This window comes from Neolamprologus multifasciatus, unplaced genomic scaffold (assembly GCF_963576455.1).
Source record: "Neolamprologus multifasciatus unplaced genomic scaffold, fNeoMul1.2 chr13_unloc_1, whole genome shotgun sequence".
Classification (NCBI taxonomy): domain Eukaryota; kingdom Metazoa; phylum Chordata; class Actinopteri; order Cichliformes; family Cichlidae; genus Neolamprologus; species Neolamprologus multifasciatus.
This window is the reverse complement of record NW_028181974.1, coordinates 419,073-429,417: the sequence shown is the minus strand read 5'-3', so window position 1 is coordinate 429,417 and position 10,345 is coordinate 419,073.

The following is a 10,345-nucleotide window of genomic DNA, read 5'->3' as shown; positions in this document are numbered from 1 at the left end:
GGCCATCACTAATTTATAGCATTCGTCCTCTTGTGTGTGTTACTGGTCCGTCTGTGTTCCTCCATGCTGTTTTTCCTGCTTGTCATCCTTCGTGTTTTAACTCCATTCCCTCGTGTCCAGGTTTCTTATTTGGTTCTCAGCTTTCCCAGTTTAGGTTTTCCTAGTTTTGTTTCTCACCTCCCTCGCCTTTGTTTGTATGTCACTCTCCATAAATAAAGCTCACTCACATCAGCAGTGCCTGCATCTTGGGTCCTCCATTCATATCTCAACACGCAAACCCTGACATTTATTGTGTAGTTACATACTGCTAGGAAGTGCTGACAAAATATGAAATTATGATGCTATTTATGTAGAGGCACAGTACCAACACAGAACAGCGGGGACACAGAACCAAAACCTAAGAACTAACATCACACATCAAGAAATCAAAGATTAATAAAACAAAACAGAAAACACTGAGCCAGCGACCCAGGACCGTGACATTCAGTTTCTCAAGGAGTAATCAAAGCAAACATTTTTTTCTTTTTATGAATAAGAGATTTCCTTTATGGGTTACATGATGGTGTAAGTTCCAGCACAGCTCATTTAGTGTGCAGAAGTGCTCCGAGGCCCCTATGAAACACATGATTGAAAGAATCTAATAAATTAGAGGGGTGCAGTAGCTGTAGTATGACTTTTTGTTCTCGTGCTGCATGACGACTTTACTTTTTTCTTTTTTTTGGTGGGAGGAAGTTGACATCTCAGTCCATTGTGACGTGCAGATCTTTGACTGGCTTATGAACTCCGTCAGGAGGAACTCAGCAGGAGAGGGAAACAAGGACCAACAAACCCGGCTTGGTAAAAAGGAACAAGAACAGAAAAAATCAACATCATTAAACATCCCTGAGCTGTCATTTACACCACCTGTGGCGCTTGATTTATTGGTCACTAAACGTGGTGTGTGTTTGGTGCGTCACTGGCTGCGTGTTCTGTGTTATTTGTCGGTCATGGGGTTTGGTCATTGATATTTGACATCACAGCAGAGAGACTGGATGTGATGTAAGACCCCTCTAAATCGTGTAATTTACAGATATTTAATTCCAATGATTTGACTGCATCATTGTGTCTTTGAGTTATGACCCAAACTCTCTTTCAACTTTGTGAATAAATTCACGTCCCACTGTGACCTCATAATTACACCACAGTTCAGATGGGATGAATGAGTCATGAGGTCACACCAACAGTGACAACATCAGCAGTGACATCACTAAAGTTGCCAGGTGAGTCCATAAATAGAACCCGTGACGTGGAGCAGGTACCGCCGTTTTGGACGATGCCACAACGCAGGTATAGACGCAAATGTGCGTCAGCAGTGTGTGAGGAAGAGGAGGAGGAAGAGCCAGCAGCAGCTGACAGATGGAGAGAATAGACAGACTGTTCCCTGTTTGTGAAGGACTGTTAGAAAAGTTTAACATAATTAATTGTCTGTCCTGAATCAGTCTTATTAGGTAATGTTCAAATAATATTATCATTCCAGTGTTTTCAGTGTGGGAGAAAGTATTCAGGGCCTTCAAGTTACACACTATGAAAGGCAGAAACAAGTTTAATGTTCAGAAACCTAAAGTATGTATCAGCAGCAGAATGGAGCTAAAAATAAATGTTTGTTTCAGTTCTATGAAGCTTTGAGTATTTTGGATTAGTAGTACTTTTTTTGCAAGTGTTTTGGAGTTTGCAAATGTTTTGGATTTTGCAAGTGTTTTGGATTTTGCAAGTGTTTTGGATTTTGCAGGTGTTTTGGAGTTTGCAAGTGTTTTGGATTTTGCAAGTGTTTTGGAGTTTTCAAGTGTTTTGGAGTTTGTATGTGCTTTGGACAGACACTATCTCTACTTTTAAGATTAGGCTTAAAACCTTCCTTTTTGCTAAAGCATATAGTTAGGGCTGGACCAGGTGACCCTGAATCCTCCCTTAGTTATGCTGCAATAGATGTAGGCTGCCGGGGGATTCCCATGATGCATTGAGTTTTTCCTTTCCAGTCACCTTTCTCACTCACTATGTATTAACAGACCTCTCTGTATTGAATCGTATCTGTTATTAATCTCTGTCTCTCTTCCACAGCATGTCTTTATCCTGTCTTCCTTCTCTCACCCCAACCGGTCGCAGCAGATGGCCCCCCCTCCCTGAGCCTGGTTCTGCCGGAGGTTTCTTCCTGTTAAAAGGGAGTTTTTCCTTCCCACTGTCGCCAAAGTGCTTGCTCATAGGGGGTCATATGATTGTTGGGCTTTTCTCTGTATCTATGGTAAATGGTAAATGGACTGGTTCTTATATAGCGCTTTTCTACTCTTCTGAGCACTCAAAGCGCTTTACACAACTTGTGCATTCACCCATTCACACCCATTCGCACAAGCACATTTCTCTAGGTGCTTTCTAGATAACATTCACACACATTCATACTCCGATGGATGTATCGGAGAGCAATTTGGGGTTAGTATCTTGCCCAAGGATATTTGGCATGCAGACTAGGGGAAGCCAGGAATCGAAACACCAACCATCCGATCAGTAGATGACCTGCTCTACCACCTGAGCTACAGCCACCCACAATGAAGCGCCTTGAGGTGACATTTGTTGTGATTTGGCGCTATATAAATAAAATTGAATTGAATTGAATTGAATTGAATTGAATTGAATTTGTCTCTAGGGGCCACCGTAGTGTAGGAGATTTCTATGAAGTAAACACATTACGTCTCTGAACACATTTTGTAAATGGGACTGTCACTCACTTGTTGTTTGACGACATACAAAGTTTGTTCCCAGTAAGGTCTCAATTTTCCAGGTCCTCCCCTCTCACTTATGTTACGGACTAGGACACTGTCTCACCAGGTTGGAGAGTGACTGTGTTCTGTGTGTGATGATCATAGTTCTTCTACCCCTTGCACTAGAGTGCTGGCTGTTCTCAGCTGCAATACGATAAGCCTCTTCCATCCACAAAGCCCACTTTTTAGCATAGCTCTGAGGTGTTTCAGTCCCATCTCTGGCTAACAAGCCAAAAATGAAGTCTACTAGGAGACGGGGGTGTCGACCAAACATGAGGTAGTGGGATGAAAAGCCTGTTGCCTCATGCCTGGTGCAGTTGTATGCATGTACTATCTGAGGCAGATGCTCTTTCCAGCTGCTCTTTGCCTTCTCCTCCAATGTCCTTAGCATTTGAAGAAATGTCCAATTAAATCGCTCAGCTGGGTTGCCATTTGGATGGCATGGTGTTGTCCTTGAGTGAGCAGCTCCAGCCAGGTGTTGTAGGGTTGCTGATGTTTGACTGGTTTCTTTTGCTTAATGCAGGGGTGTCACGGCCTTTTATGTTCCAAACACCAAAAAAGTCCAAGAAAAGGCCGTGGGTGGCAACGGGAGGTTTGTTTTAGAACGCACTTCTGACTCCATTGTTTAAAAATCATATGTCGTTTATTTCGTGGAAAATTATAAACAAAAATCAACCAAATAACTTCTTAAAACTTAAAATTAAACGAAAGTTAACTCAATTTGCTTTAACAACTTCAAAAGTGGTCAAAAAATCATTTTCTAACCCCCCCGTCTTCCCATCAGACATTTGGCAAACAAAAAAACCATCTTTACCACACCCCTCCAGGGTGCTCTTAATCCCCTGATTAATGGGAGGGTCCATAAGCCAATAAACCAATCACTTTCCAAAAACTTTTCCAATAAAATGAATTACAAATTTACATAACAAAACTAGGTCAGCATATTCTTACAACTTTAAAGAAAAAACAAAAATTAATACAAATTGTGTTTTATAAACATTCAACAAAAATGCCCACAACACAGGGGTGTTTTCTGGTCACATACGCCTCAATGTCCCTCTTCATAAAAGCCCAGTAGAAACGGTCCTGTGCCAAGTGAATGACCCTCTTTGCCCTGCGTGACCCAAGTCATCATGGAGATGTTGAAGCACTAGGAGTTGATATTGTGCTGGCAGCACAAGCTGCCTTCGCTGAGCCGCTGTACGATGTTGCAGCTGATTTTCCATATGAAGCTTTCCCCACTCGTGCATAAGCTTTCTCACGGGGCCACTGGCTCTCCTTCTGCCATCATTAGTTATTACTGATTTTGTTTCTTTCAGTTTGATAAGTTAAATGATAGAGGGATCCTTCCTTTGGGATTTTACCAGGTCACTGTGACAGGCTGCAATGGTGACATGTTCACAGGTGTCTCTGGCTGGGCATGTTAGGCACAGGGCAGCGACATATGCAGCATCTTGTCTCTTTGCAGACTCACAACCCTCCCATGTAGCCTGAATGGCCTCTCTCGTCAGGTCTTCAGTAAACTTTGTGAGGTAGGTGTCAATGTCAAGTGGAAACCGAGAGAATGAGTCTGCATCGATGTTCACCTTCCCCGGCCTGTATTTGACATCAAACCTGAAATCTGCCAGCTCACCTACCCAGCGGTGACCTACTGCATTCATCTTTGCAGTACTCATCACATATGTGAGGGGATTATTGTCTGTATAGACCAGGGGTCGCATGTGGCTCTTTCATCCTTATACTGCGGCTCCGCGTGGCTTGGGACAATACACTTTAATTTAATACTTATCATTTATTTTCTTTGCGGTAGTTCTTTTTTAAAATTATAGTTCTAAATTGGAAGATTATTGTGATCTTGAAATATTAACATAAAATTATATTTTAGTATTTTTGTTGCTCAAAATAAGCGTCGCATAACGTGGAAGCCGGTGTACCCGCCAAAACGCCGTGCGTTTATGGAGACTTTCAACCCCGGGTCGGCCAAGTATGGAGAAATGTAAGAAAAGAAAAATATCAGAAGAAAATAGAACATTTAATGATGCCTGGGCAGATTCATTTGCATTTACTTCTGACGAGAGTGGCCTACCAGAATGCCTAATTTGTGGAGAGAAACAGGCTAACAAAAAAAGGTTAAATATCGAAATAAAAACACAGCCTTTGCTGAAAAATATCCAGAGGGAGAAGAGAGGAAAAAAGCCTTTTTGGAAGTGATTTGGAAGGCTGATCTGTGGAAAAATCAATTCAAGAAGTGGATGAAGTCTGCATATGCAAGTTTTGTGGCCGCTCAGGAAATGGTCAGGCGTGGGAAGCCGTTGACGGACAGAGAATATATGAAGGAATCATTCATTAAGATTTCAGAACACCTATTCGTTGACTTTGAAAACCAGAGTGCACAATCTCTGTGCAGAAAATCCGAGCGATGCCTCTCTCTGCGAAGACTATCAAAGACAAAACCATCAAAATGGCAGAAAATATCACAAGACAGCAAATTCAAGACATCAGTTCAGCTGCAGCGTACAGGAACACGCACAGCTGCTTAAAGCAGTAGTGCCCAGATTACTTACATCTACTTCCGTGCAACTGATATAAGATGCGGTAAGCTGAACACAGCTTCAACCGTCTGTGTGTTGAAAAATAGTAATGCGACCGCACCGCATTTTCTTTGATTTGATTTGATTTGATATACCTTTATTAGTCCCACAAGGGGAAATTTCATAAGGCTGCCGACCTATTACACGCAATGGCGGCGCCATCTTACCCTCCGACTATACATACATTACACAAACATCACATGGGGAAGACAGGTCAGAGAGGTATAACAATGGAAAATGCACCACACGAGGAAAGATAAGGAGAAAAAAATAACTCCTCCCAGACTGAGCTCCAACAGGGAGATCAGTTTGAGAACAGAAAAAAACACCTCTGCACATGAAAAAACTCTTAATACACCAAAGAAACACATGACAAGTAACAGGGGTGGGTAAAGGGTGAGAGACAGCCGAATTAGACAGTACATCCGGGCCTGCAGCCTGTGCGCTGGTCTCCTTGATCCACCGTCAGCATCGGAAGGGAATAAGCATCGAAGGTGTTTGGAAAGGGAGGGGGGATGAGTGTGTGCATATCAGTGTATATGTATGTGTGTGCGTGTCCAGAGTTCAGCTGAGACAGTGTCCTTCGCCCTGCTAGGCTAAGTAAACAGTCTTCCAGCCAACCCAGGTGGCCTTGCATGGAATGGGAAGGAACAGACTAAACACAGTCGTTATCAGGGTGTTTTTGTTCGGCTCCAGCCTTGCGACCGCAGCTGGCGCCGAGAGGGTATCCGCATGAAGTGATAGTGGTTTTTACTTTAGTGCGAACAGCTCATATGAATTTCAAAGCAGTTCTACAGTCCAACACTGGTCTCTCAATCTCCCGTTGGAGAGCCGCGAGCTTCGCCATACTTGCGTTCTGTGACGTTGTCATTTCTTGTGCTCAAGGAGCCGATTCTGAGAACTCACGACCACAGTGTGCCTCCCCGAGATGTAATCCAGTCTGCACTCAGAGATCTTATTCTGAGTATTCACAGCAGCCGTAGCCTTTCCAAGATCTTATCAATCAATCAATCAATCCCAGAGGGCAGCCTTGTGGGGGTTTGAACAGCCGGTTCCGCTTTCTTAATTCTTCGATAAGTCAGGGCCAAGCCAGCTCCGATCAGCCAGAACCCTGTTACCACGGTTCCGAATAGGTAGATATCTTAAGCACTCAGGCTCACCCAAGCCCAGACTTCTCGTTGAGAAAGGGGTGTCAATTGCATTTAGGGACCAGTTGATCAAATCCAGAATTCCTCTTTTAGGTTTTAGAGAACAGACTGTGAGAGAGTGTTCCAGGGAAAAGTAACACAAAAAACACCAGACTAGACAAGGACGCAAGAGGCTAAGCAGGAGCGCTAAGGGAGAGGAGGAGGAGGAGAGGAGAAAAGTGTGACCGCCTTCGTCAAGAGCAAGAGCAGGAAGAAGTTCTTGCTAGTAATGGAAACGGCGTTGTAACAATAAAAATAGTTCAATTCAATTTCAATTCAATTTTATTTATATAGCGCCAAATCACAACAAATGTCGCCTCAAGGCGCTTCATAGATACAGAGAAAAGCCCAACAATCATATGACCCCCTATGAGCAAGCACTTTGGCGACAGTGGGAAGGAAAAACTCCCTTTTAACAGGAAGAAACCTCCGGCAGAACCAGGCTCAGGGAGGGGCGGCCATCTGCTGCGACCGGTTGGGGTGAGAGAAGGAAGACAGGATAAAAGACATGCTGTGGAAGAGAGACAGAGATTAATAACAGATACGATTCAATACAGAGAGGTCTGTTAACACATAGTGAGTGAGAAAGGTGACTGGAAAGGAAAAACTCAATGCATCATGGGAATCCCCCGGCAGCCTACATCTATTGCAGCATAACTAAGGGAGGATTCAGGGTCACCTGGTCCAGCCCTAACTATATGCTTTAGCAAAAAGGAAGGTTTTAAGCCTAATCTTAAAAGTAGAGATAGTGTCTGTCTCCTGAATCCAAACTGGAAGCTGGTTCCACAGAAGAGGGGCCTGAAAACTGAAGGCTCTCCCTCCCATTCTACTTTTAAATACTCTAGGAACAACAAGAAGGCCTGCAGAGCGAGAGCGAAGTGCTCTAATAGGGTGATATGGTACTACAAGGTCATTAAGATAAGATGGGGCCTGATTATTTAAGACCTTGTATGTGAGGAGCAGGATTTTGAATTCAATTCTGGATTTAACAGGAAGCCAATGAAGGGAAGCCAAAACAGGAGAAATATGCTCTCTCTTTCTAGTCCCTGTCAGTAGTCTTGCTGCAGCATTTTGGATTAACTGAAGGCTTTTCAGTGAGTTTTTTGGACATCCTGATAATAATGAATTGCAGTAGTCTAGCCTGGAAGTAATAAATGCATGAACTAGTTTTTCAGCGTCACTCTGAGACAGGATATTTCTAATTTTAGAGATGTTGCGCAAATGGAAGAACGCAGTCTTACATATTTGTTTAATATGTGCGTTGAAGGACATATCCTGGTCAAAAATGACTCCAAGGTTCCTCACAGTGTTACTGGAGGCCAAGGTAATGCCATCCAGAGTAAGAATCTGGTTAGATACCATATTTCTAAGCTTTTCAGCGCCGAGTACAATGACCTCAGTTTTATCTGAGTTAAGAAGCAGAAAGTTAGTGGCCATCCAAGTCTTTATGTCTTTAAGACATTCCTGCAGTTTAACTAATTGGTGTGTGTTATCTGGCTTCATGGACAGATAGAGCTGGGTGTCATCTGCATAGCAGTGAAAATGCATGCTATGTCTTCTAATGATGCTGCCTAGGGGAAGCATGTATAATGTAAACAGAATTGGTCCTAGCACTGAACCCTGTGGAACTCCATAATTAACCTCAGTGTGTGAAGAGGACTCTCCATTTACATGCACAAATTGGAGTCTATTAGATAGATATGATACAAACCACTGCAGTGCAATACCTGTAATACCTACAGCATGTTCTAATCGCTCTAATAGAATATTATGGTCAACAGTATCGAATGCTGCACTAAGGTCAAGAAGGACAAGCACAGAGATGAGTCCACTGTCAGAGGCCATAAGAAGATCATTTGTAACCTTCACTAAAGCTGTTTCTGTGATGAACTCTGAAACCTGACTGAAACTCTTCAAATAAACCATTCCTCTGCAGATGATCTGTTAGCTGTTTGACAACTACTTTTTCAAGGATTTTTGATATGAAAGGAAGGTTGGAGATTGGCCTATAATTAGCTAAGACTGCTGGGTCTAGAGATGGCTTTTTGAGTAAAGGTTTAACTGCAGCCACCTTGAAGGCCTGTGGTACATAGCCGATTATTAGAGATAGGTTGATCATATATAAGATCGAAGAATTAATCAATGGCAGGACTTCTTTGAGCAGTTTTGTAGGAATGGGGTCTAAAAGACACGTTGATGGTTTGGAGGAAGTAATTATTGAAGTTAACTCAGAAAGATCGATTGGAAAAAAAGAGTCTAACTCAACATCAATGGAACTAAGAGTAGCTGTAGATAATATTAGATCTGTGGGATGATTATTGGTAATTTTTTCTCTAATGATAAAAATTTTATTTGTGAAGAAGTTCATGAAGTCATCACTAGTTAACGTTAAAGGGATGGTTGGCTCAACAGAGCTCTGACTTTTTGTCAGCCTGGCTACAGTGCTGAAGAGAAACCTGGGGTTGTTCTTATTTTCTTCAATCAGTGATGAGTAGTAAGCTGTTCTGGCTTTTCGGAGGGCTTTCTTATAAAGCAACAAACTATTTCTCCAGGCTAAATGATGATCCTCTAAATTTGTGACACGCCATTTCCTCTCCAGATTACGAGTCATCTGCTTTAGGGTACGTGTTTGAGAATTATACCACGGGGTCAGGTACTTCTGATTAGAGACCTTAGTTTTCACATGGAGCTACAGTATCCAGAGTCGTACGTAGTGAGGAGGTGAAATTATTAACAAGATAATCGACCTCTGTTGGGGTAGCGTTCAGATAGCTGCTCTGCTCTGTGTTGGTACAGGGCATTGACGATGATAACAGTGGCTGGATTATATTCTTAAACTTAGTTACAGCGCTTTCAGAAAGACATCTACTTTGATAAAGTCCACTCTCCACTGCTGCGTAATCAATTATTGTAAATGTAAATGTTATCAAGAAATGATCAGACAGGAGAGGGTTTTCAGGAAACACTGTTAAATGTTCAGTTTCTATGCCATATGTTAAAACAAGATCTAGAGTGTGATTAAAGTGGTGGGTGGGTTCTTTTACATTTTGAGAGAAACCAATTGAGTCTAACAACAGATTAAATGCCATGTTGAGGCTGTCATTTTTAGCATCTACATGGATGTTAAAATCACCCACAATAATTATTTTATCTGAGCTCAGAACTAAATTAGATATAAAGTCTGAGAAATCAGACAGAAACTCTGTGTAAGGCCCAGGTGGACGATAGATGATAACAAGTAAGACTGGTTTCTGAGTTTCACAGCTGGGGTGGACGAGGCTTAAGCATCAGGCTTTCAAATGAATTAAAAGTCTGTCTTGGTCTTTCATTAATTAATAGACTGGTGTGAAAAATTGCTGCCACACCGCCCCCTCGACCTGTGCTTCGAGATTTCTGGTAGTTAGAATGACTCGGGGGTGTTGACTCATTTAAACTAACATAATCATCCTGCTGCAACCAGGTTTCTGTAAGGCAGAGTAAATCAATTTGTTGATCAATTATTAAGTCATGTACTAACAGAGACTTGGAGGAGAGAGACCTAATATTTAATAATCCACATTTCACTGTTTTACTCTTTGGTTCAGATGTGGATACTGTATTGTTCTTTCTTTGTGATTGTTTAAGTTGTTTGTTGCTGGTTTTTAGTTTGTTTTTTGTCTTTTTGGAAGCAGACACAGTCTCTATGGAGATGGGTTTTTGGGGGGGTAGCAGGAGGAGAGAAGCTGCAGAGAGGCGTGTAAGACTGCAACTCTGCTAGTAATAGTAATTAGTTAGATTA